Raw genomic sequence first — 27,874 nt, forward strand, 5'->3', positions numbered from 1 at the left:
TTATCTGCTTAATGCACCCTCAAAAATATTGGTGGTTTGAAATTCAGGTCATTATTGTCCCTTCTCCCAATATTAAGGATTGATGTATGGCACGTGGGATAAAAGCTGCACTAGGACCACTTGTTAGCTTAAAGACCTGGGAAAGTTACTGAATTTCTCTTAGTTCCCTTGTCTATAAAACTAGGAGAATAATAGTACCATTGTCTGGGGTTGCAAGGATTAAATGAGTTGAGATGTGTCAGGTGCTAGAACTGGGCCCGGCACGGAGTTGGAGCCACTACTATCTAAGTGTTAGCTATTTTATGAAAAAAATCCCGTGGGACTTATCTTTTGGAAGTCAGAGAAAATTTAGATATGCATATTTATAATGTAGTATTATTTTTTGAATGCACTGGCCAAGCTCATTGTGATTCCCACCATGATAAATACCAAATGTTTAAATGTTTTAAAACAGAGTGATATTCAGTTTTATTTTGCAAACTCCTGGTAATTGAATCACCCCAGGAGTTTTCCCCCTTGGCTGGAATACAGAGTTATCAGAATCAAGGTAAGGGTCATAAAAGAGAATCGGAATGTTTCTTTTACCTCGGATTGGTTTTTTGGGTTTTTTGTTTTTGTTTTTGTTTTGTTTTAACTTCTGGTTGTTGAATCGCTGTTTCTGTTACTTTGTCTTAATCCTTGTGGCCAGACCCTCGGTTCTGTTTTGCCTCCAGCACACTCTGTTTGGATTCTCCCTTCTCTCTGTCTCCGTGCAGTGAGCAGGCAGCCCGTGCAGTGGGTACACTTTAGAAAATTTAGATCTTGATTTTGCAGCTTGTCTGTGCGCCATCAACAGCGACCTGTGCCAATTTTTTGTTTCCAAGCTCTTTTTGGCAGAAGAATGACAGCTGGCCGCTGGGGTCAGGAATGCTGTGCGCTCCTCAGTGGGTGGCTCGAATCTGAGCTAAACTCTAAGAACTCCAACCTGAATCTAAGCTTCTCTATCACAGATACGGATGTCATGATAACTGAGACGTGTGTGGTGGCCGCTTTTTATACCGCAGTAGTTGGTCTTACCAGGTAACTGCTGGAAATTCAAGTTCATAGGAGCCGTGAGCAGAGTTACTTGAAGTGCTGCGAGCTCTTCCTGAAAGGTGTGCAGGCTGGGCTTAGGAAATGTGGGCAGGAAACAAAGAATGTTCTTCTGGACTGCTTGTCTGAGCTCATTGTGGCCTCCCTTTATCTATTGGTGCTTTAGCCTCTGTCGTGATGAAACTGTAAATGGCTCAGTGTAAAACCACATATAGTAATTTGTGTCTTCTTTGTCTATTTTTTTTTTTTATAGTTTCATACGTGACTAGTGATATCTATAGTGGAGGGATACCAGAGCATTTTTTTTTTCTTTCTGTATATCTAGTCTAGCATTTATCTATTGGTCTATCAATTCAGGTCTTGAATCAGAAATGATCATAGGTGACTTACCAGTATACACGAAGTACAACAATATTCTATGGATCAAAAGTTGGGTGACAGAGGAGAGAAACACAATAAGGACATACTATTGTGTCAGAGAGAAAAGGTTAAAATGGGATACTATGTAACATTATGTTATACCAGTGGTTTCCAAATTCAGCTTGCATTGGCCTCACAGTTGGATACTTGTTAAAAATGCAGGTTCTTTGGCTTTGCCCCATGAACTCTGGCCCCTGCGTTGTAGACATGTGGGCCACCTCTAGAAGCACTGACCTATTTACCTGCTGCGGATGGGTAAATTTGGCTCCAAGCTTTCTGGCAGTCAACATGAAAAGGGAAGGTTGCTTTTTCATAGTGTGCAGAAGATAAACATCTTTGGCTAAGGTATAAATGAAGGTTTAACTAGGCTTACATTAACTTTGATGTCTGAATAGGTTCCTGACTCACATAGGAATTTGGGAAGAAATGTCTTCAGTCATCCTCCCTAACATGAAATATGTCAATGGGTCTGTTGTATTCAACTAAATGGTATTAACTGACCTTTTTGGAGTATGTAATAAAGTCTCTTAGAGAGAAAAGTGAAGATGGGGAAAAAAGTGGGGATGGGGGTGGATGGACAAACACAAAACAGGAAGAGGAGTGAGAAAATGAAAAATGCAGATGGCCACCAGTTTGGACAACAGTTTGGTATTATCTGCAAAAGGTGACTGTATTGCGTACCCCATAACCCAGCAGTTTCGGTCCTAAGAGAATACCTGTGAATTTGTGCACCCTAATGCTGGGCAACAGGAACGGAAAGTTTATAGCAGCATAGTTTGTAATAACTAAAAATTGGAACAGTCCAAACACCCATCACCAGGAGAAGGGAAAAACTGTGGAATACGATGGATTTCTAAACAGCAACAAAAATGAATAAATTACAGTTATGTGCAAAAACGTGAATTAATTTAAAAACCATAACGCTGATCAAAGGAAGCTGGATAGAGGAAGATACACATTGTGTGATTCCATTTGTAAACATTTCAAATGGGTAAAAAAAAAAGAACAGACCCATTGTTTAGGGGTGTATGTTTGGAAGTTGGGAGTCAGCCCCTTTCCAGGGAAGGAAGGAGCCGGGATCGTGAAGGGGCACATGGGGGTCTTTGGGCAGATGATACTCATTCATTTCTTTTTCTTTTCCAGTTTTATTGAGGTGTAATTGGCAAACAGCACGGTGTAAGTTCAAGGTGTATGGGATAATGATTTGACTTACAGATGTTGTGAAATGATAACCGTGATAAGTTTAGTTAATATCTATCAGCTCATAGAGATACGGAAAAAGAAAAAGAAAAAACAAGATGTTTCTCCTTGTGACGGGAACTATTAGGATTTATACTTTTAACTTACATATATGCCGAACAACAGCTCTAGCCGGAGTCCTCATGTTGTATATTATATGATATATAGTATTTATCCTGTAGCTGGAACTTTGTACCTTTTGACCACCTTCCTCCAATCCTCTCCCCCCACACACTCTCTCACCTCTGGTAACCACAAATCTGATCTCTTTTTCTGTGAATTTGTTTTGTTGTTGGTTTTGTTTTTAGATTCCACATATAAATGAGATCTTATAATATTTGTCTTTCTCTGGCTGGCTTATTTCTTTTGACAGGATGCCTTCAGGGTCCACCCATATTATCACAAATGGCAGAATTTACTCTTTTTTTTTTAGCTGAATAGTATTCCATTGTATGTATATACCACTCATGCACTCATCCCCCGATGGACACTTAGGTTGTTTCCATGTCTTGGCTGTTGTGACTAATGCTGCTGTGAACACGGAGGTGTAAATACGTCTTCGACATAAGGTTTTCATTTACTTCAGATATATTCCCGGAGGTAAAACTGCTGGATCATGTGCTAGTTCTCATTCATTTCTTGACTTGGTTGGTAGTTCTATATGGGTCTGTTTTAATATAATTTGAGAGGCTGCTTTATGTACTTTTCTGTACGTGTGTTGCTTTGTTTTCCTTGAGGAGTCTCGTCAGATATGAAAATAATAAATAATTATTTAAAACCACAAGTGATGGAAAGGTGAAGCATTAAGGTACATTCACAAGATAAAAACTCACTTCAACAAAGGTAGAGAAAATGGTATTGGATTCTGCGTTGGGTACTTTACCTGTCATATGGAGAAAGAATGCATTAGGAAACTTTCTGATCCTGCGTTTGTATAAGAATAATCATGGTCATTATTATTTCTTCTTCTTTTTTTTTAAGATTTACTTATTTACTTGAGAAAGAGATTTATTTATTTGTGGAGAGCAGAGGGAGAGACAGAACCTTAAGCAGGCTCCACACCCAGCACGGAGCCTGACTTGGGGCTCAGTCTCACAGTCCATGAGTTCAAGACCTGAACCAAGACCAAGAGTTGGTCGCCAAACCCACTGAGCCACCCAGGCTCCCAGGTCATTATTATTTCTTGCAAAACTCCTTCATGCCATTCTCTGCGATAGGTACTTATTGTCACAAAAATTTATGGAAAGGAAGCACTGTTCTCCCCTTACCCCTAACCTTTTCCATTCCCCTCATTCCTTTCTGTTCAAACTCACACCAGATGTTCTGCGAACTCATCCTATAGCGTAAAAGAATTTTTACTCTTCCTTGTGCCTCACATCGAATTTCCTTTGTCCTAATGATGGTCACTGAACAGGACTGAGAAATACATTGTGACAAAATGAATTACATCTAAAAGCTCTGTCTCTGTTCCATTTCTTCCCCTCCTCAGCTTCGGTCGGTGGGGTTTCGACTAACAAATTTGGAATCATCTGAGAAAACTTTAAACTCATCTGTCATTGTTTTTTCCCCCCAGTGGCAGCTAAAGATTGCATTCATGGGCTTCTGCCTGAATAAACAGTCTGAATCTTTGGTGGGATCTCTGAAACCCAACTCCGAGTCATTTCTAAACGATGTGTCAAGACGGGGCATCTTTAGTTTGCCCTTTACAGAAATAGCTTCTGTCAGTTCTCTAGAACGGATCCTTCGCATGGTGCGTTGTAGAGCCCACTCAACACAGAATATGCAATGTATTTTTCATTTCTGAGCTTTTAATTGATGTGGGAAAACAAGAATTACCACTGATGCTGCATGATGGTTATGTTTTAAAGTATTCATTAGATTGGAGGTCATATGAAACCAACTTTTACTGTTTTCATTGATACTTGGGGAAAATGGTTTTACAAAGCTTTTTGGGATGGAAAAAGGCACCAGAACATCAAAAGTGCAAATACTAGTAACCGTTAGGAGCAAGCATTAATCAACTTTAAGCATAAAGCTCTTATTTTAAGAGGGATTTGATGTGACACTTAATGTCTTCTGAATTGTGGCATTTTAGAGCAGGAATGGCCCTGATTGGGGCAGTAAGTCAAATTCCTTCATTCTACAGATAAAAAAGTCTGAATCAGAGAAGGTAGGCGCTGCTAGGCAATGTCAAAGGTGGGACAGGGACCCAGGGCTCCTGGCTTCCTGCCCTCACAGAGCAATTTCTAAATGATTTTCACATAAAATAAAATTTTAGTTGAGTTTCTTTAATACACTTAAAGCTTAATAAATTTCAGAGTCTTTAAACTTCCTTTGGAATATTGTACTGTACGAGGTGTGATACCAGGCAGTTAAAACACAGTATAGTAGGGACAACTGGCTGGCTCAGTGGGTAGAGTGTGCGACACTTGATCTCGGGGTCGTGAGTTCAAGCCCCATGTTGGACATAGAGCTTACATTTAAAAAAAACATATATTACAACATATATTATCTACTGTCTAACCAAAGATTAAAAAATGTTGACACCTTCAACTGCATACACACAAATAGCAATGTAGTAGAAAATAAAAACTCTAGAATCAAGCAAAAACCTACACCCCTCCTGGTACTGGCTGTGTTTCATTGGGCAGTGAAGTGAACTTAAGAAAACCTAGGTGTGCTTCATCATCTTTTTTTTTAAGATTTTTATTTATTTGTCAGAGAGAGAGAGAGAGAGAGAGCAGAAGTGGGGGGGAGGGGCAGGCAGAGGGAGAAGCAGGCTCCCTGCTGAGCAAGGAACCCAATACGGGGTTCGATCCTAGGACCCTGGGACCATGACCTGAACCAAAGGCAGACACTTAACCCACTGAGCCACCCAGGCATCCTGTGCCTCATCATCTTGACCTCCGTGCTGATCCTAAGCGTTGTACAGGCTGGATGTCTCTGGTTTGGGGACTGGGTTTGCACCAAGGAAGTGGCGTAGTTTTATTAATTTGGGGGCAGGGGGAAGGCTTTTAAGTGGAAGGAAAAAAACATGTCAAGGAGCCTGGAAGGTCAGGGAGCCAGACAGCCTGTTGAATAGCCTTGTCCGGGGCTGAAGGTGAGCAGAAGCCACCTGTGTTGCACGTGATCAGAGCCAATGAGGACACTTACCCATGTCAGTTTGTACCAGGTGAGCAGTGACCCTCTGGTCAACTGGGAGAAAGCTGGCGGATGAGAAGCTTTGGCCATAGGCATCCAGCGTGTCGTGGTCTGAATTCTGAGGCTGGCAGGGGAGGGGGGAGGTGACATGTGAGTATGAAGGGAAGAGGAGCCAGACTGACTGGAATCTGGAAAGGTCTACTGGCCAGACAACTGTTTGTCTGGAAACGTATCTGGGAGCCAAGACCAGAAGCTCGGGATGAGTCAGAGTGGACATGGGTACCATGGGTGCAGGCTGTCCCGGAGGCTGTGCCAGGGGCTGGTACGCATCAGGCGACCCAGACAACCCTGGACAAAGGCTGGGTCCAAGACCAATGATAAGGTTGGCCAGAAAGAAATCCAAGAAATTGGTCAAAAACTGGAGGGAGTGAAGAGAGGAAGTCACAGACCAGACCAAGGCAGGGACAGATTTGGAAGACATGTTGCTTCTACTGTCATCTGTCCCCAGAGGCTCCTTGCGCTGAGTGGGTGCCCGTAGGCTTGACAATGAATGCAAATGGCTTCTGACAAAAGGAAAAGGAGCAGAGTGAGCAGGAAAAAGAAGAGGGGTCTGCTTTTGTGAGGGTGGAAACCCGAGTTGGCCATCAGAGAGGAGTCTGCTAATTTGCAGAAGTTTCTACAAGTCAGAGGCTGGGGCAGGAGTGCTCTTTCTTTGTCGCCTCTGCTTTATCTGCTGACCCTTAAACGTCGCTTTTCCTCAGGGCTCTGTCACAGACGTGCTTCCCTTCCCACCCGTATCAGTTAGAGTAGGCTTGGTTTTGCTGTAATAACCCATGATCTCCAAATCTCAGTGGCTTACAACAATAAGTATTTATCATTATTGCTTGGTCGCTTATAATCTTTATTCTGAGACCCAGGTTCACTGAGTGGCCTCTGTCTGAAATGTTGCTGCTTGTCATAGCAGATGGAAAAGAGACCATGGAGAACCTTGAGCTGGCCACAGAGCTTGTGCACGTAAGGGAGGTGACACACACCCTTTCCATTTGCATGTCATTGGTCAAAACAAGTAACATGACCAAACATGACATCAACAAGGTGGTAAAATCTCCTTTTCCCCAGGGAGGGGCTTTATAATAGTAATATAGTCCAGCCCATGACTGTACTAACTGCAGGTCATCTCAGCTATTCCTGTGATCTCAGTGACTGTCCGTATGATCCTAGACCCCGTCCTTTACCTTACGTCTCTGCATTGAAAGCCAGACCCACATATACAGCTGGGATCAAATAGTTGTCCTCGGTCACTTTAAATTGAACATGACCAAACTGAAGTCATTTCCTCTTTAGCATTTCATTTTTTAAAAAGATTTATTTATTAGAGAAAGAGGGAGGAGGGGTAAAGGGAGAGGGAGAGAATCTCAAGCAGACTCCCTGCTGAGCACAGAACCTGACGTAGGACTAGATCCCATGACCCTGAGATCATCACCTGAGCCGAAACCAAGAGTTGGATGCTTTGGGATGCCTGGGTGGCTCAGTTGTTAAGCACCTGCTTTTGGCTCAGGTCATGATCCTGGCATTCTGGGATGGAGCCCCACATCGGGCTCGGTGCTTAGCGGGAAGCCTGCTTCTTCCTCTCCCACTCCCCCTGCTTGTGTTCCCTCTCTCTCTGCCTCTCTCTCTGTCAAATAAATAAATAAAATCTTAAAAAAAAAAGAGTTGGGTGCTTACCCGACTGAGCCAGTAGGCGTACCTAGCATTTCATTTCTTTTTGATTAAAGACTCACTGTCCACCTGGCTACCCAAATCAGACACCTGGGTGTTGTCTCTGCTTCTCACCCTCCTTATCCACCCTGTATCCAGCCCAACCAGAAAGTCTTCTTGGTTGTAACCAGTAAGTGTCTCTCCAATACTTCTCCTTCTTTTCATCTCTCCTACCTACTAGTTCAGGATATAGTCTTTCTATTCTGGACTACTTTGGTGAGCTCTGAAACAATCTCAAGGCCTCTGTGTTTCCCCTCTCCATTCATTCCACCCAGCATCCAAGGGATCTTTCTGAGTTGCCGATCTGATGACACAGCCTTCTGTGGCCACCTCTGTCTTAGCTCTTGTATGGCTTCTGATTGAGAAGAAGGGTGTGGAACGCTACTAAGATTCTTGATCTGCCTCTGCAGTCTCTCCTAAGCCATTTTTTTTTAAGATTTTATTTATTTATTTGACAGAGAAAGACAGTCAGCGAGAGAAGGAACACAAGCAGGGGGAGCGGGAGAGGAAGAAGCAGGCTCCCCTGATGTGGGGCTCGATCCTATAACGCCAGGATCACGCCCTGAGCCGAAGGCAGACGCTCAACCGCTGCGCCACCCAGGCGCCCCTCCCCTAAGCCATTATTCCACCCCTCGTGCCTGCTTACATCTCATGACCCCGCCATAGTGATCCCCTTCCATTTTCTCCAATGTGCCATGCTCTCTCTTACTTCTAGAATACTGCGTGCGTTCTTCCTGCTGACTGTTATGCTCTGTATCCTCCAGCTGGCTAACGGTAGCTCATCCTCAGATCCCACCTTACACATCACTTTCCCCCAGGAAGCCTTCTCTGACTCCTTCCTAAACTGGGTAAGATGTTCCTATTACGTCTCTCTGGGTCGCCACCCTTCCTTTCCTTTGGCACAGATCACCTGCATACCGCTTACTTAAAAGTCTCTTGTCTGTCTTTGCTGCTACATGGTGAACCCTTTGAGGGCAGTGACTAGTTCAGCATTACATCTCCAGCTCCTAGCAGAGTTGAGTAGTCCAGGGGCTAGTAAGTGTTTATGGCACGACAGTGAATGACCAGTCATGGTATCGAAGTGTAGGGTGTGTCCTGAACTCAAGAACAAGGCCAGAAAGACATGAAAAGGTCCTGGCTTCCTTCACATCAAAGTGAGCTGAGGAAGGCTAGCTGGCTGAGGGCTAGAGGGATAGTATCAAAGTGAAACAGAACTCCGGAGAAAGGTAAAGGAAGGCAGGGTCGGAAAGAAGTGAGATCCACTGGAATATAAGCTTCCCAAGGGAATGAATTTTTGTTTTGTTCACGCAAAATCTCTGTGCCTAGAGCGGTGTTTAACCATATTAGCCAGTTAAGAATCACTTTACTGAACAAGTGAATGAATGAATGAATGAATGAATGAATGAACAAATTGTGGGTCAGGCTTCCAGAACCAATCCTGGCTGATGGAAGCAGAAAAAGGATTTACTAGAAAGATACAGGGTCATTCACAGAATCAACATAAAGACCAGAGAATCAAGCCTTGAATTGAACAGCAACCAAGAGGAGGGGAGCAGGGGAACCACAGCCAAGGTGACGTCACAGAAATACCCTGCAAAGGAACCACCCCTGGTACCACTGCTGCCAGACACTGCTGTCCCTGGCCCTGCCACCACTGGTCATTAGCTGCAGTGACACGGGGCTCCTACGCACTGCCCTCCTGTGAGTCCGGTCTCACTGACCCCGTGACCTGACTTGACTCCTTCAAGATTCAAAGCCCCAGACAGGAACACCTGACTGAACCAATGTTGGCTCCCTGTTCAGTAGCTGCCAGAAAGAGGAAGAGAGTACATATTTGTCCCCTGTCAGCAGAGGGGGCCATGCCGCCACCTGTTCGAGATTCAGTAAGTAAGTAAGTAAGACATTCAGTGCAGGTCAGCCCCCCAAAAGCTCTAAGTGTCCACTGAGGGAGGACCGGGCAGAAAAATGGAGAACCAAGAAAAGTATTTTCTCATTTAAATTATTTTATCATAGGGGTGTCTGAGTGGCTCAGTCGGTTGAGTGTCTGCTCTTGGCTCAGGTCATGATCCCAGGGTCCTGGGATGGAGCCCTGTGTCTGGCTCCCTGCTCAGCAGGGAGCCTACTTCTCCCTCTCCCTCTGCTGCTCCCCCTGCTTGTATACCTGCTCTCTCGCTCTCTTTCTCTGTCAAATAAAATAAAATAAAATCTTAAAAAACTAAATTATTTCATCATAAATACTCTTAAAATTACAATCAGTTCAGAAGTTTGTAAAGTATAAAACGTTATGTTTACTCCCTACTTCCCAATCCCCATTTCACCACAAGAAATAACCCTGATTATCAGCTGGGAATATGTTCTTACACACTTCTTCAAGAAACCTCTTGGATAAGAATTGCTTCTTAAACCACACAGGGCTGGACTTCACAGCTATTACCAGGTGTTCATAAGTTACATATAGGGCTTATTATCTGGTATTTCTTACTTGGGAATCAAGTGGTTGCTTGGAATCTCAAGCCTGGTGATGGCATCTGTCATTTTGATGGGTGAGCACAATTTGAGTTCTGTTGGAGGGAAGGTACTCGCTCTGCCTTAGTTGATTTGCGTTGCCAAGGAGACAACTTCCCATTCAGGATGTCTCCTGTGGAGAGTTCTTTTCTTCTTAAAAAAACAAAAATTATCTGAAATAATGCTTTGCTTGGATTTTAAAGAAATAAAGTTCTAGAATGAACCCATCCTCGACCAAGCTCCAGGGAAGTCATCCTGGGTGTGCAGCTGTGAATTTCCCTTGCTGGGCTGGCGGCTGGCTGCTCTGTAGGGTCCGGGAAGCCGCGCTCAGGTGCCCCATGTCGCTGGACAGTGCGTACAGAAGACGCTTTTGTTCAAGACCATTTCCCACAAAGAACAGACGGCTGCTCAAAGAAGCAAGTTGAATTTTAACAAAGCAGAACTAGCCATTAAAGATCAGTATTCTTAAGATACGTGACCCACCATCCGTTCAAGTTGTAAGCTGAATCCTATACTTAAGTGAGGTTGGATAGATGTGTCTTAGATTGTTACGTGGCTGACCCAGATGGGGCGAGATTAGCCCCAACGTAAGTATCCAGTTGTAACCTTTCAAGAACCTGGAAGCAAGTCTAGCCCTTCATTCCAGCCTGCGTTGCTGTGGTCATGTGACCAGGATTCCGTCGAGGAAAGCTGCTGCTTATGTAGTCTGTGAATCGTGCCTCGTGCTGCTTCTGTATCAAATATTTCTACATGGAAGGGAGCAGATATGGTAAGATTTAGACGAGACATCAGGATTCCTGTACAAAACCTTTATGTCTGAAATTCATGCTGTATTAGTACCAGAACTGCCATTGTAGTTCTGTTTTACACTCAGGATAAATTTCAGGTCACTTTTTGATAGAATTTAATAAGCAGATACGGGTTGAAATTTTTATATGTGGATTAATTGAGATAATTCCAGTTAGGAAACTCAGCCAAAATAAAAGTCGGCTTTTTATGGAGATTTTGCGGACATTTTGATAACAGAGAAGGGTCTTCATTTAAAAATCTCATTTTACAAGGGGCACCTGGGTGGCTCAGTTAAGTGTCTGATTCTTGATTTCGGGTCAGGTCATGATCTCAGGGTCATGAAATCGAGCCCCTCATTGGGCTCTGTGCTCAGCGGGGAGTCTGCTTGGGATTCTCTCTCCCTTTCCCTCTACCCCTCCCCCCACTCACGCGTGCCCATGTGTGTGCACACGAGGGCTCTCTCTTCTCTCTCTCAAATAAATAAATAAATCTTTAAAAATGTATATCATAATACAAGTAATTATAACAAAGTAGTGGTCCATATGACGGAAAGCCATCATATTTTACAAAGAAATATTGGCTCTTTAAAAAAAAAGGTACTAGTTCAAGTGGGAACATTTAAAAAGAGGTGACAACAATGAACTCTGATGTTTTCATTGGGGTTACATTTGCCCTTGCCTTGGTGGCTTGTTTGTTATACAAACAATCCTCAGTAGACAAGACATGTTGGAAAACTCAGTATCGTAAGCATCTGTTAAAATACCACCCTTGTTTTGTCTGAGCAGGAAGTGAACAGCTCTGTTGTGTCTCCAGAGAGAGGCTAGACCATGACCAGGGCATTGAAGGGTCAGCAGCTGCCCAGGGAAAAGAATTCAAGGCATCAGCGGCAGGAAAAGGAAGTTGCACAGTGGTGGCCGCAGTGACGAGAAGTGGGAGCTGTGGTGGTGGCAGCGGGGGGGGGGGGGGGCAGCGGTGCCTGGAAAGGGTGTTGGGGAGGGCAATTGGTGGCCATGCTGATTCTGCTTTCCTTTTCAGTCTGTGGGCCATGAGCCAGGTGCTCTCCTGAGTTTTACGAACTGTTGGTACAGCCACAGGGTTCTACATGGAAATGAAAACACATGTCCACACAAGTCTCGTTCACCAGGGCTCCTAGCAGCTTTATCCGTCATAGCCCCAAATGGAAAACAGCCCAGAAACTGAAAACAAGCCAGATGTCCATCAACAGGTGGCAAGTAGAATGCTACTTACCAGTAAAAAAGATGCACCGAGTGATGTGGAAAATGTCAGAATCGTTCTAATTCCATTTATATAAAACTCTAGAAAATGCCAGCTAATCTTTAACAGAGAAAAGAGATCAGTATTTGGTGGTGCACGGGGTGGAGGAAGGGATAGATGGCAAGGGGGCACATGGACTTTTGGGGGCGATAGGAATATTTGGTAAGCTGTTTTGGTTTCACAGATACGTTCATCTGTTAAAACACCTCAAATCGTAGACTTTAAATTTATGTAGCATTTATTGTAAATAAATGTTAAACAAAAAACCTCCAAAGAAAAGAATAGGGCTTATGAGACAGTAAGTGCTCAGTAAGTGTCCGTTAATAATACTAGTAACAACAATACAAGGTAGGCACTATTATTGTCTGTTTTATAGATGAGGAAACTAAAGCCTAGAGAGGTTAAGTAACTTGCCTGAGGTCACACAGCCAACTGGTGGCATAGCCAGAATGCAGTCACACTCCAAGACCTGAACCCCACAGTGTGAAGACAGAGCTAGAAGAAGGAGTGGGCCCAGAAAAAAGACTGTAGGAGGCAACCTGCCTGGGAGACAGCAAGGGGGAATGAAGGGCGACGGACGAGCAGGAGACAAGCGTCCACTGGGGACATTTTGTGGGCACATTCTTTATTGAGTACAGGAGCCTGCCTCTTCTCATTCAGTTTTGGATTCACATCCCATAAACTTTGTCATGTCAAGTATGCAATCCAGTGGTTTTGGTATATTCACAGGGTTGTGCAATCATCACAAGTGAATTTTATAACAATTTTGGCACTCCCCAAAAGACACGCTGTACCTATGAGCTGTCACTCTCCATCTTCCCCTTCACCCCACTCAATCTCCCCAGCGCTCTCATCTACGTCCTGTCCCTATAGATATTTCACATCAATGGAATCATACAACAGGTGGCCTTTTGTATCTGGCGTCTTTCACTTAGTATAACGGCTTTAAAGTTCATCCGTGTTGTAGGGTGTATCAGTATCTCACTCCTTTTCGTGGCTGAATAACACTCCTATGTCCCGATGGACCACATTTTGTTCATCTGGTCAGCAGTTGATGGACATTTGGCTTGCTTCCACTTTTTGGTGACTATGAATAATGTTGCCATTCTCGAGAAATCAGTTTTGTTTAAGCAACTGACGATGATTTTAAGTGGTAAAGGGAGAGACGGGTATCAGTTGTAGGCAGAAGCCTCTCTGTTTATTTGCAGGCTTCTAGTTTACCCCACCTTAACAGTCTATGCGCGGACTCTTTTGACATATGTGCCCTTGTGGTAAAGAATTTAGACCGAGGCTATAGGTGACGATGATAGTGTTTCCTAGTACTAATGTTTAGGAAAATTATTTGCAAAATAACTGATAACGTTTATTGAGCTCTTTTTAATTTTTTGAGTGTATTTTCCAATATACAATGTAATTTCAGCATAATTTTACACTAATCTCTGTGCTTAATATGATTATTATTTTTGTGATAGAAGAGGCTTTGAGGCCCAGAGAGGTGGGACGCAGCCTGTGCTGTTGCTGCCTGGCGGTGGCTTCTCATTTTAGCCAGCACGTCTCTCTGCTTCTCAGCCCCAGGCTTTCTCAGAAGCCCCAGGGGTGAGCTCAGTTTGCTTGAGGGCAGCTTGGCAGTGCTGGGGATCTAATGACCCCAGGGCAACCCGGAACTAATAGGTAAATAAACACTCAGCTTCCCTCCCTTCTCCGGCATGTTCTACATCTGAGGTCAGCAAACTTCTTCTCTTAAGGGCTAGCTAGTAAATGTTTTCAACCTTCCAGGCCACATGGTCTCTGTTGCTGCTATTCAGCTCTGCCCTTTCAGCAGGAGAGCAGCCGCAGACCCTGCGAGGGGAATGAGCTGGGCTAGGTGCCAGTTAAACTTTCTTTACAGGAGGAGGCGGTGGGTGGGCTTTGACCTGCTGGCTGCAGTGTGCTCACCCCTCTTCTCCGGGATTCCTCCAGTTCCCCAGTGCAGTTGAACCCCCAGTGGCCCCGAGAGGTATCCCCTTCGTGACCACACGCTTAGGGGCTTTTCTTTGTTTCCTGTGTTGTCACTTGCACTTCTGGGGATTTCTATCCAGACATGTGCCCTGCGCGCAATTTCTTTTCTCAGGGCCTGTTTTGGGGGGAACTGAATTGAGAAGCCAGGACAGTGCTATTCAATATAATCTTAGGGCAGGCTAACCATGTGAAGAGGTCACGGGCTCTGGAGTCAGTCTGAGCTGCTGTTCTACTTCTAAATGGCCCTGGGTGAATGACGTCATCCCTTTGTGCCTCAGTTCCTTCATCTGTAAAGTGGGTATCATCACAGAACCTACCACAAAGTATTGTTAAGAAGATTTTATGTTAATCTTTGTGCAGAGGGCCTGATACCGTGCATTTAGGTATTATAAAGCATAACAACTTTTGCAGAGTTGGTGAAGTTTTCTTTTTTTGACTCATGGAAAAGTGCCTTGATGGTCTCTATGCAGGAAAACTTTATATTGAATTGATGGAATTTTGTTATTTATTGTAAGTGAGGAATATAGATGGCTGACCGATAGTATGCATTTTTAACCCCATTTGGACCTTGCTTATTTGAAAATCTGTTGTCCTTCATGTTTAAACAACACAAAGCAGAAGAATTTTTATCAGAGTATCTGTTCAGTAAACAGATAGTATTTGTCCAGGAGAATAAATAAAACACATGATCTAGAAAGGGGTCACAGTCTTTGCCCCGAGGAAGAAGCCATTAAAAGGTTTAAGTTTTGGAAAATTACCCTGAAGTTCAGTTGATAATGGACATGGGTTTTTCCCACGGCCCCTGCTCTGTGAGTGCGCAACCAATCTACAGATTAATACCTACGAGTCTGCAGGCTATGAATAAGCCTTTCCCTTGATTGTAATAACTCCCAATTACTCTGGGCGACCTTGCAAGGAGATGAAGGTGAAGGTGGGGAGGACCTACCTAGAAAGCAGCCCTGAGCTACTGGTGTCAGCATGGTGGAGACCGCAGAGCCCACGGGCCTCCCGTTCACACCAGCGACCTCCAGACAGTTTATCCTGCGTCTTCACACTGTTCTTTGAGACTGGGTTGTGGTCTTCACTCAATCAGGGGAGGATGGCTCAGAATCGTTTTTAGATTTTTAACTTTTGCAGTGTATGATTTAAAGTCCTCGTGATTGGGCCGATGATCTTGGGCAGTCATTGCAAGAATGTGAATGAAGACCTCCATCTCTGAGGCCTGGTTTTTCCGTCGTTTCTCCCGCCCTTGTTGTGTGCACAGATAATGTGATGGCTTTGAGTTGACTGGGCTGCAGAAAAGCTGTGCTAATTTACAGGGGAAATCAAGGCAAATCCACTCATTCGACTGAGGATGTGCAGTCATCACCATGTGCTGATTGGTGTGAGGTCTCTGACAGCCCTAGGGACTGTTACCCACACACTTGCCCATGTCTCTCCCACCCTGGCACTCAGGCACATTCTGCATTCAAATCAGGTGATTTGATGCCTTTTCTGGCAAAGTTAGGATGAAAAGTATGAATGCTAAATTTTGGAATAATATTAAAAAGGATACTTGGGAATATAGTGTGGTATGAAAAACATGTTAATTAATGAAAGAGAGGCAGGTAGGAATTCCTTAGATAAGAGAGGGATAGTGTTTTTAATCTGGGAGTGATCACGAAGAATGCTTCGGAGTATGTTTTTTAAGCTGGTACATATTAATATCAGACTTTTTAAAAAAGCATCAGAATGCTATGTACAATTAAGGCTTAATCGAGGAGTGGCACGTGCCTGTCATTACTGGCAATAGAACACTGCTTACGTAGTTTTAAATTCCCACGGTACTGAAGCAGAACATACAGGTTATGTAATATGATATACAAAATCTACCACTTTGCTGTTAAGTGTGAGATCTTTCCAAATCATTTTATCTGTTAAACCTGTCCCTTTCATTGCTTAATAATGACTTGGATAAAAGGCTGTAGAGAAACATGATTGCAAGTAAGTGCAAATAAGTTAAAACGACTGAGAAAAGTAACCGAGGCTGATGTGTAGAGAATCCTGGTAAAATGTACAGAAGCTCCTTCGAGGGAGGGGAGGGCATGAGCCAAGTCTGGGAAACTGTGTACATTGAGAAGTTTGGATGGTGGGACACCTGTGTGGCTCAGTCGGTTAAACGTCTGCTTTATGCTTGGGTCATGGTCCCAGGGTCCTGGGATCGAGTTCCGCATTGGGCTCTCTGCTCAGTGGGGAGCCTGCTTCTCCCTCTGCCTGCCACTCCCCCTGCTTGCGCTCTTGCTCTCTGACAAATAAATAAACAAAATCTTAAAGAAGTTTGGATGTTAGCGTGGTCAGTTTGCTCTGTAGGGAAGGACAGCGGACAATAAGGATGATTTCAGCTAAAAGCAGCAGAGTAATAGAATGCTCGGTTTATAGCGGCTCATATCCTCCTTTCTCAGAATGTGGCTGTTCAGACCGCAACACCACCTCATGGGTTCTCAGGCCCCACCTCACACCGACTGAATCAGAATTTTCACTTTAATGAGATTTTCAAATAATTCATAGATATATTAACTAAGTCCCATTTAGACAATAAAGATATTTTGATGTCTCACTAATAAGGATTTGGAAGTAAGAAGTTCCAGAGTGGCTGGATCTATATCACCTGTAATCCAGGCTGTCATCTCATGATATTCTATCATCCTTAGCATGTTGATTTTGACTTTTTGGGTTGTGACCTCATGGTTCCAAGATGGCTGCTGTAGCTCCTTGCACAAGTGAGTCCCAAGCAGGAAGGATGAGGCTTGCTTCTTCTAATATCTCTGTTAGCCAAGCTGGGTCACATGGTGATTTGTAGACTAATCACTTGGGAAGAGGAACAATATAAACATGACTAATTTATACCATTCATTCATTTAGTAAAAAAAAAATAATAATTCAAAACAAAGGATTGCATACTATGTGCCAACTCATGAGCATCCTTGGGATGAAAGCCTGAGATCAGGGGTCTCTGTTCATTAATTGCACAAAATTAGGGTTCTGTTAGTAAAGAGGAGCGGGGGAATCGTTCGTAGTCAGGAATCGTTATCTACCTCAGGTAGGTGAGGCTAGACGCGGAAGAGTCTGGGGAGCAGTGCAGAGACTGGACTTGACCCAGTTGTCATGAAAGATTCAAGGTAGTGATAGAATCCGGTCTGTGTTTTGAGAAGTAAATCTAGCCCTGTGGAGGACAGGCTGGGACCGGTAAGGAGAGGTGTGCAGTCGTCCAGGGCAGAGATGACGAGGTTGACCCGGGACAGTGGCAGGCGGACTGGAGGGAAGAGGATGCATTTGGAAGGCTGCTTTGAGACACGTGCTTTGAGACAGGAGTCTCTACCTGGTGACCCCGCATGTGGGCTCCCTGCTCAGTGGGGGTCTGTGTCTGACCCTCCCCCCGGCTTGTGCTCTCACTCTTTCTCTCTCTCTCTCCCAAATAAACAAATACAAGCCTTAAAAGAGAGAGAGAGAGAGAGAGAGAGACTGTAACAAGTAAGAAAGGAATCGCTTTCTCCATCTTGCTTCCGAAACATGCCTCTCCGAATTTCTTTCCTAAGGTAGTGCAGACATATTTAGAGATTCCTATACATGTACATGTCTCTCTTTTCCTCTCTCAGAATCATGCTATTCTTATGTCTTCCTTGTGCGGCTTCCATTTTACTCTTTTCCACAAAAATCCCTGCCCTTCATTTGTCACGAGTGGCTTGTGCTCCAAGAATAACCACGGTTAACCATACTTTACCTCAAGTATACACCTGCCGCTTTTCCACTTGTGTATGTAGATTGTGATCGGCAGTCTGCCTCTCACGAACTTCGAGCGTACTACCGCATTAACATTTTGATTTTGTGTGTTGTCTCTCTCTCTCTCCACTAGGACGTCAGTTCCATGAGGGCAGGGATTTTTGTTCATTTTGTTAACAGACCTGTCCCCATAGTCTACCTAGTACCTGGCCCCAGACAGGTGCTCAGTGAATATTAGTGGACAAAAGAATGAATTTCCAGTAGATTATCCTCATTGTGCTTTGCCTTAGTACATTTAAAATCTCCGGATGGCTTTTCCCTGGACCTCCATTCTGTATCTTCCCTGCTAGACCTCATATGGCATGCTCAAGGGTGTCCACTAATTTTAATATGAATCTAAAGGAAAGGGGGGAGTACAGTAATACCCCCCCCCCCGAGCAGTCACTTGATTCATGCCGCGGTGGAATATGATGATTATTATCTGGTCTCTGGGGTTCTCGGTGCCACTGCCCCCCTCTCCTTGCATGAAGCCTCCTGCTGACTGGGTCAGCATTTAGACTCCCTCCATGTGTTGGGAGAACATAAGCAACGGATGGATTTGTAAAATAACTGCTCACAAGCTCAAGGTGGCAGCCACATCCCCTCCTTGCCACAGGAAGGAAAGACACGAATATACGTGATACATGATACCATGCAATGATTTTATCCCTCATAACCATTAAAGAAATAAATAATATTATTCTTTTAGAGATGAGGACATTTAGCTCATCACAAGAATATAGAGTAAAAGAAAAGAGAGTTGAGATTCCAACATAGCCTCTCCGACTCCAAATTTCAGGTTTTTTTTTTTTTTTTTTACCCTTTACGGCTTTTTCGTAAAAGTTCAGAACAGATTGTTTGATATTTTTCTTTTCCTTCGTCATTACTTTTAAAAAGGTCACTTCTGACATTTGATTTACATTTCTGACAAGCTACATATCCTTTCTCTTCCTTCCTCTCTCCCTCCCCTCCTTTTTCACTCCTTGCATTTATAATGCAACAGATGATAGTTTTTCACGATGTCCTGTAGATGATATGTTTTATTGAAGATGCTAGATTAAAAAAATTATAAGTATTCACTTGTGGAATCCTACACTGGAAATGATTTCAGCTATAGTTCTGTGGTTTTAAAAATGCTATTTTTGCTGATCTGTACTCAGAGCTGTGGAAACAGATGGCCACATTTGCTGGATTTGCTAGTTTTGTGCCCCTTTTCTCATATACATTTATGGTGACCAAGTTTACTTTTAAAAAACATATGCTAAGAATAATGACATATTTTTCAGATTGAAGTTACCTAGGAAAAATGTATGCTTAAGAAAGAGTCTGTAAGATCATGGGGCGCCTGGCGGGCTCAGTCAGTAGAGCATGTGATTCTTGATCTTGGGGTGATGAGTTCAAGCCTCATGTTGGGCATAGAGCTTACTTAAGAGAAAAAAGTCTGTAAGATCAACATAGCAGATTTATCTCCTAGAAAACCCATTCCCTGACCTGTCTACCTTCCAAGCCCGAGCCATAAATGCCAGACTCCTTAGCTTTGCAGTCAAGGGCCTTGACCATGATGGCTTTCCATACTTTTCTCTCTAACTCCACAATTTTGTACCCTATTCTCCAACAAAATGAGGCTGTTTCTTCTTCTTTTTAAAAAGATTTTGTTTTATTTAACTTATTTTTTAAATATTTTAAGTTATCTCTACACCCAACATGGGGCTTGAACCTACAATCCTGAGATTAAGAGTCACATGCTCCACTGATTGAGCCAACCAGGTGCCCTGTTTATTCTCCTGGAATAGCCAAGCTTTCTTCTTTTTTGCTCATTGCTATTTCTTTTATCTAGAGAGGTTCTTCTCTTCCATAATCTACAAGAAGCATTCCATCTTTCTCAGATCAAATGCCACCTCCTCCTGAAAGCTTTCCTGGATTGGATTTGCTTTCACACCTCTACACCCCACTAGTCTTGATTTATTCCTTCTTTAGGACACTTAAACTACATCTTTTACTTTATTTCTGCCCAGATTCAGAGCACCATTTTAAGACTATTTATTTAAAAGATGAATGTGTCAAAACGCTTTGAAAGATGGCAGTTTTTTTAAAGATTTTTTATTTATTTATTTGACAGAGATAGAGACAGCCAGCGAGAGAGGGAACACAAGCAGGGAGAGTGGGAGAGGAAGAAGCAGGCTCACAGCAGAGGAGCCTGATGTGGGGCTCGATCCCATAACGCTGAGATCACGCCCTGAGCCGAAGGCAGACGCTTAACCGCTGTGCCACCCAGGCGCCCCTGAAAGATGGCAATTAGCAATAGTTTCCGCTAATGGTATAATGGGGCAAGGTTGCCGACAGGTGCCTACAGATATTTTTTTTTTTTGAGAAAAGCAATTCCTTGAATGCCTGCAGATTGGCATGCAGAGTCTGTTTCACCTGTCTTCCTACCCTCTAGTGCCTTCCACCCAGCATTTCACACATTTATATTGTCTGCCTGACCCCTGATGGTAACTGAGTTCAGAGGCTCCTTGTAGCAGTTAAATTAATCCCTTGATACACCAGCTCCGAATCCTGGCTCCATCACTTACTGGCTAGCTGTCTCAGGTTAGGAGTAGGAGTTCTGATAATACTTTTTTTTTTTTTTGATGAGATAACCTGATAATACTTTTGAGTGCCCTTTTGTAATTGAGGTGGGCCTTTTGCAAAGAACAGATTTTTCTTTTCTGCATACGAACTCAAGTGCAGACACACACTTAGCCATGGGTTAAAGAGTCCTGGAATGGGGGCGCCTGGGCGGCTCAGGTGGTTAAGCGTCTGCCTTTGACTCGGGTCATGATCCCAGGGTCCTGGGATTGAGACCCATGTAGGGCTCCCTGCTGGGCAGGGAGCCTGCTTCTCTCTCACCTTCTGCCTGCTGCTCCCCCTGCTTGTGCTCAATCTCTCTCTGTGTGTCAGATAAATACAATCTTTAAAAAAAAAAAAAAGAGTCCTGGAATGAATTGGAGAGCAAGAATATTTATCTTTGAACTGAAAGGACTCTCAGTAAGCCTGCCTTCAATTTAGAAACAGAAGTGGCCCTTTACTGGTGTGCATCGAGATGCTGGACTAGGTCGGAGTAGGGTTGGTGAATGTCTGCAGTTGTTCCAACACTGTATCCTGTGCCTGCGCCAACATCAGTCATGCTCACATTGCTCTGGGCAGGACCGCGGAACCCAGACAGATCCTGGCGGCTCGACTCACCACGGCCTGCTGTATTTCTCCTACCAACGGAACAGAGCTGGTAGAAAAGATAAGTCAGGGAGAGGTCTGTTTGGCGTCTTGCAGTTGCTTTGGGGTAACTTTGGGGAGCTGCTTTAGTCACAAGTGGAGGACTTGGATTTACTAAAGGTTAGTGGGAAGTGAAATCATGTCTGCAAAAGTACGTTATAAATTAGGAAATGCTATGGAGGCAGCCGCCGTTTCTTTTTGGGTTGCTTTGCCCTTGAGCTAAGTGGTTTTCGAGCATTTCAAAATGCCTGAAAAATCACACTCTAGGCATGTAAGTTTGTGATTACAGCAATGATTTCTATGATAGTTAACATTCTATTTACATGTAAAGTGGGTTGTGTTCCTTCTTGTCCTTCCTCCGCTGTCCCCTGGTTCCTCACTCCTTCTATGCTGAGGCTTCCAATTTTTGAAATATGTGAACAAGAGCTGCTCCCGCAGAGAAAACAGGGGACAGGAAATAGCAAAGGATAAAGGAGCAGAGGCCAGGGTCAGGTCAAGAGCTTCCCACGTCTTCTCCCCAGTCAAGCAGGAACCAGATGAAAGCCTTGAGGAGGTCCTGGAAGTGAAAGGCGATAATCCAGAGAAGATTGAGAGTTAAGTGGAATATGCTGAAAAAATAGGAAACACATTTTCAGCTTGGACTGACATTGATTTCTTAAAATGTCTGAATGGTTAGGGGCGCCTGGGTGGCTCAGTTGGTTAAGCATCCGACTTGATTTCAGCTTGGGTCATGAGCTCAGGGTCGTAAGTTGGAGCCCTGCATCGGGCTCCGCACTGAGCATGGAGCCTGCCTAAGATTCTCCCTCTCCGGGGCACCTGGGTAGCACAGTCGTTAAAGCGTCTGCCTTCGGCTCAGGGCCTGATCCTGCCGTTCAGGGATCGAGTCCCACATCGGGCTCTTCCGCTATGAGCCTGCTTCTTCCTCTCCCACTCCCCCTGCTGTGTTCCCTCTCTCACTGGCTGTCTCTGTCAAATAAATAAAAAAAAAAAAAAAAAAAAAAGATTCTCCCTCTCCCTCTGCCCCACCTCTAAAAAAAATGGCTGAATGCTTAAATAATATTCATGAACGCTCATTTTGCAGCTTAGAACTAACATCTTACAGCTTCATGCAGCTTATGCCCATGTCTTAGATTCTGTACAAAGCTTTGGTGGAGCTACAGATGTCTCATGTCAATCTAGGAGTTGCTCTGCAGCGGCTGAATTCCAGGATTTAGTGAGTTTTCTAGGTCAAGAGTTGGTACTTATCATACATGTTAGTAGTTTGCTGCTGCTACCGAAAGTGGGTGGCAGTCATGTCTCCGAATGTCTTATTCCATAAAAAGCCAACTGGATATGCCTATTTAAGAACCATCTGAGGGAGCCAGAGATCAGAGGTCAAGGATTCCAGATTCCTTCCCAGTCGAAGGATGCTCTAAGGGACTTCCAGAAAAGATTCAAAGTCTTAGTCCCAGGCTGCCTTACAGTTCCTTAGAGAAGAGTCATGATCATGTGACCTTCTCTCCCCCTCACACTTCTCACTGGAGAGGGTTTGTTAAGTTTCAAAATTCAAGACAAATCATGAAACATTTGAGAAACAATTCTAGACAGTTCTTTATTCATATATTTTTTAAAATCTTAAAGTCATTCTTGATTCTTCTGTCTCACTTATACCATACCTTGCATTCTATTGCAAGCCCTGTTGGTTCTGTTTCCAAAATATATCTTTAATCCATCAGCTTCTACCTAATTTTCACTGCGAGTTCCAGCCTAAGTCAAGCCACCATCACTCCTAAACTGGAGAACTAGTCCCTTGTTCCCATCCTGCCCCCCAGTAGTCCATTCTCCATCAGAGCGACCAGAGTAAAGGATTGAGCCATGTGATTCCTTTCCTTAAACCCACCAATGTCGCCCCAATTACACTGAGGACAGAGTTCAACTCTTAACACAGCCTCAGGGCCCCGGGTAAGCTGTCCTTTGTTTCTACCTCCAGTTTTATCGTGAGCCACTTTCTACCTCACTCTCCCTGTTGCATTCACAGAGATATTTTTTCCCTTCCATTCACAGAGCCTTTGCACATGCTTTTCTCCTGACCTGTGACATGGCTACCTCATTCAGATCTCAGTTTTAGCATTAATTGGGGGCTTTATGACTACACATTCTAAAGTAAGTGTCTTGCCCACAAGTCCTTTTCTCTCACAATACCTTGTTCCTTCATAGCATTGAGTACACTCTGTAATTATGTGTTGCACTGGTTTCCTTACTTGCTTAATGCCTGTCTCCTCCTCCAGACCGTGAGCCCCATGAGGGACAGGGACCGTGACTGTTGTTCACCATGATGTCCAAGTCCTTTCTCTGTCCCTGGAGCTGACCCTATGGTGGGTTGTCTATATCAGTACTCTTTGTCTTGGATCATTGACCACACAGGTCCATGATGAGTTTCTATTAGGTGTGGGCATAAGCTCCTTATGCCCGTCCATTGCCCTCTTCAGTGGAAGAACTGGATCTCACCTGTGAAAGAACATACAATTGTGTGAATGCTAGGGCCTTGTTCTTCTGTAAGGTTCATATCTCTGCATTTTGAACTCAGGCCAAGCATCACTGATGTATCCTATTGCTGGAGTCAGAATCTTTGCATTTCTCTCTCTCTCTTTTTTTTTTGAAAAAAATTTTTTTTGCATCTTTGTGTCTTAATCCTGCTTTCCTCTACTTATAAACCTTGAACAAGCTGTTTAACTTCTCAGATTTTATCTCTTGAAGCTGTTGTTAGAGACATCAGATGTGTCTAATTTTTGTTTTAGTGTCTAATGTTTAAATGTCTTATTCTTAAATTTATATGAAATTCTTAGCTTAATGTCTGGTACATAATAAGCACCTAAATGATATCTGTTAGAGTAGAAGCTCAATAAATATCTATTGAATGAACACATAAATGAATAACTTAACCTCTCAGACTCCAGGTTCACCACTTGTAAATAAAGAGGTTTAGCTAGATGATAACTTTCTAGTCTAATAGCTTATGGATTTAGTTACAAAGGTGTTAATAATTATGATAATTTGTGGTTATGTCCTTACAGATTTTTTTTAGGATTGTTCTAAGCAATGATAAAAAGTCAAATTCTAAGCCAAAACAAATCAAATGAATTAAACAAAAAACTTGGACAAAAAAGAAAATATTTAACCAATCACCCTAAGTCCAATGGTAAGCTGGTCTTTGGTTTAGTGTGCCTGTGGTCACCACAGGGCTTTAACATTTCCAGGACAGTAATTAACTATTTATTTATTTATTTATTTATTTATTTTAAGATTTCATTTATTTATTTGACAGAGAAAGAGACAGCCAGCGAGAGAGGGAACACAAGCAGGGGGAGTGGGAGAGGAAGAAGCAGGCTTCCAGCGGAGGAGCCCGATGTGGGGCTCGATCCCGGAATGCCGGGATCACGCCCTGAGCCAAAGGCAGATGCTTAACGACTGAGCCACCCGGGCGCCCCAGTAATTAACCATTTAGTAGAGGTATCTCCTACACTAAATGAACATGAACTCTTCATTTCACGTATCTCTTCACATATCCCTGAGGGCAGGAGAGAGGAAACCGAAGAACGTATAAACCAGGGGCACCTGGCTGGCTCAGTAGGTAGTACATGTGACCCTTGATCTCAGGGTTGTGAGTTCAAGCTCCATGTTGGGCAGAGAGCTTACTTAAAGCAAATAAGTAAATAAAATATATAATGAAATTTTATAAATCAGTTAAAAAATAGACAACCCAGTAGAAAAATGGGCTGACAATGTGAACAGGCAATTTACAGAGGAGGAAACCCAAATAGCTGTTAGACATATGAAAAGATGGTCAACTCACTAGCAACCAGGCAAGGGTAGATTAAAGCAAGAAAATGATATTGTACTCATTAGATTTTTGAAATTTAAGAGCTTGATAACATCAGGACTGGCAAGGATGTGAAGAAGCAGGAACACATGCACATGGGTGGGAGTATAAATTGGCACAGTGATTCTACAGAGGAATATGGTGGCCATGTGCCGTAGCACTGAAGATACGCATGCCTGTAATCCAGCAGTTCCATGTCTAGGTGTATATTGTGGACACAAGCACAAAGAGAAAGTAAGAGGCTGTTGTTGCTGTGGTTAAAAAAAAAAAGGAAAAATTCTATATGTCCATCAAAAATGGAATAGATGATTAAATTATGGAATAGTCATACAATTTATTACAATTGAATTTTATTCAGCAGTTAAAATACACCATGTTGAGTATAAAAAAGCAATTGCCAAAAATATAGTATACACTGTGATACCATGTAAGAAAAAATGGAAAAGCACAAAATGTGAGTGTATGTTGCTCGTGGATTAATATTTATGGGGATAATATATAAAAACAAAGAGGGAGAGATAGACCCAGCACAGGATGGTGGGGACTTCTGGGGATGAAGGGAGAACTCCATAAGCAACATTTTACTTCTTTAAAAAAATACATATACATACATATATATATATATCTACACACACGGGTAAAATATTTAAAACTGTTAAAACTGGGTAGTAGCTACATGAGCGTCTATCATCATATTCTATTTGATCTTTTTGAAATATTGTATATTTTTTAAAAACCTTAGAAAACAAGAATGTTGTATGTAATAAAAAGTCCAATATCAGAATCTGCTGTTTTGCTGCTTAGGGATAATCTCACTCCCTTTTTGCCATTTTGTGGCTAATTTCTGCTCGGCCTTTGTGTTGATCCTTAAGCCTCACCCCCGCCAGATGGGTTTATAGATCTCAGTGTTGGGTTCAAGGCCCTCTCTGTACGCTTTCTTACTACCCGCTCTTTCCCTTCTTGCAACACTTCTCACCCAGCCGTCAGTTTCCTGTTTACTTGCTGCTTGGGCCCGCTGGACCCTAAGACGTTCCTCTGGGGGTAGGTGGCGTGTTTACTGAAGCGTTTCCAGGGACTGGTGTTCACTGGTGTGCAATAGACAGATATTAAGTGACAATGAATTAAGGCATGCTTCAGTGGTTTACATTCCCTGCTGTGCACACAGTGGGCCAGACTAGGATACTTGACATCACCAACTCTATGTACTGTATATCAACTATGAATTGAAACTATATAGCAATTTGTCTTGCCCCAAAGAGGCTGTGTGCACCATATTTGACTCGGCCAGCCGGTAGCCCTTGCACCACCATGTCACAGTGGAGAGGAGGAGCAGGATGATGGGCTTCTTGTGAGGAAACCTTGACTTAGACCCACTGACTCATCTCACTCAAGAATCAGGTTGTCATTAAGCTTTGGCAGGGGACATACCCCATCCAGCTCATTTCCTGGGCACTGGGAGGTTAGGGTCCTTTAGTCCATCAGCCAAGCCAGCTCTTCACAAGGAAGATCACTGCTGCCACTTCCCCCACACCAGGAGCCAAGCCCCTGCTTTGTCCCTGGTCACATCAGGTTCAGGCTGGGTGGGCTTGCTAGGCCCCGGGGTGGCCTCAGTAGAGAACCTGCTGTAGGCCCATTTCCTTCTTCCTTGCCCCGGCCAGCTGTATCCTTGAGGAGGGCCCTGCTTCCTCGGACCCAGAGAGAACGTGCTTCCTTTCTCTTTTCTTCCTCTCTCCTTCATTTAGTTACTCATTAGAATCAGCTCCCATGTCAAGCCCACCTCCATGTAGCCTAGCTGGCATTGGCTCAGCCTCCAGCCCCACAAAACGGGTAGAACTTCTTCCCTGACAAAGCCAGCTGTTGGCTGGAAGCTGGTGGGTCTCTTCAGAACCTCTCTTGACCAAACACGCATCAGGGATCATGAGATCCCTGAAATCTTAGAGCGCAAAGCCCTGTATTAATAGCACTTGGGACCATTTGCTTTCCCACCATTGTGGAGAGACCCTCAGCTCTACCCAGGCGTGGCCTTGGGCCAGGTAGTTTGACCCTTTCTGACCCTCGGTGTCTTCATCTGCCAGATAGAATAACTAATATCTTGCAGCAGAGTTTTGAGATAATTAAGGACTGTGTTGTAAGTGGTTAAGTTGACAGACTGCTTGGGCCTGAATCCTGGTTTTGCCCCTGCAATTTCCCGATCCAAAATAGGGTAACTCTGATCCCTGCCTGCACATTGTTAAAGCTCAGAACAATGCCTGGCCATAATGGGCACTTTCTAAAGGTTCGCTGGTTTTAGCAGTGTCTTGTAGACAGTATGCACCCAATACACATCATGTTCTATTACGATTATTTTTACTTACCTTAGTTCTTTCAGGTTACTGTAACAGAAACATGACAGACTGAGTGGCTTCTAAACACCAGAAATTCATTTCTCACAGCTCTGGAGACTGCAAAGTTCAAGAGCAAGGTGCTGGCAGATTCAGCGTCTGATGAGGACCACTTCCTGGCTCATAGAACGCTGTCTTCTCCCTGTGTCCTCACATGGTGGAAGGGGCAAGGAGCTCTGTGGGGTCTCTTTTGTAAGGATACTAATCCCATTCATGATGGCTCCAGGCTCATGACCTAATCCCTTCCCAAAGGCCCTACCTCCAAATACCATCACAGGGAGGATTCAGTTTCAACATGAATTTTCAGAGGATACAGACATGAAGTCTATAGCATTTTGTCCCTGCCCCCCCATGTCTTTCTCATGTGCAAAACACATTCATTCCATTC

The 27,874-nt window shown here is 43.6% G+C and overlaps 1 protein-coding gene across 5 annotated transcripts in view; it reads left to right on the forward strand.

The window, feature by feature from the left end:
• The window catches only part of TBC1D1 (TBC1 domain family member 1), a 224,117-nt gene that overhangs the window by 33,470 nt on the left and 162,773 nt on the right, over nt 1-27,874 (forward strand). The gene's annotated exons all lie outside the window — the stretch shown is intronic.

This window comes from Ursus arctos, unplaced genomic scaffold (genome assembly GCF_023065955.2).
Source record: "Ursus arctos isolate Adak ecotype North America unplaced genomic scaffold, UrsArc2.0 scaffold_9, whole genome shotgun sequence".
NCBI lineage: Eukaryota > Metazoa > Chordata > Mammalia > Carnivora > Ursidae > Ursus > Ursus arctos.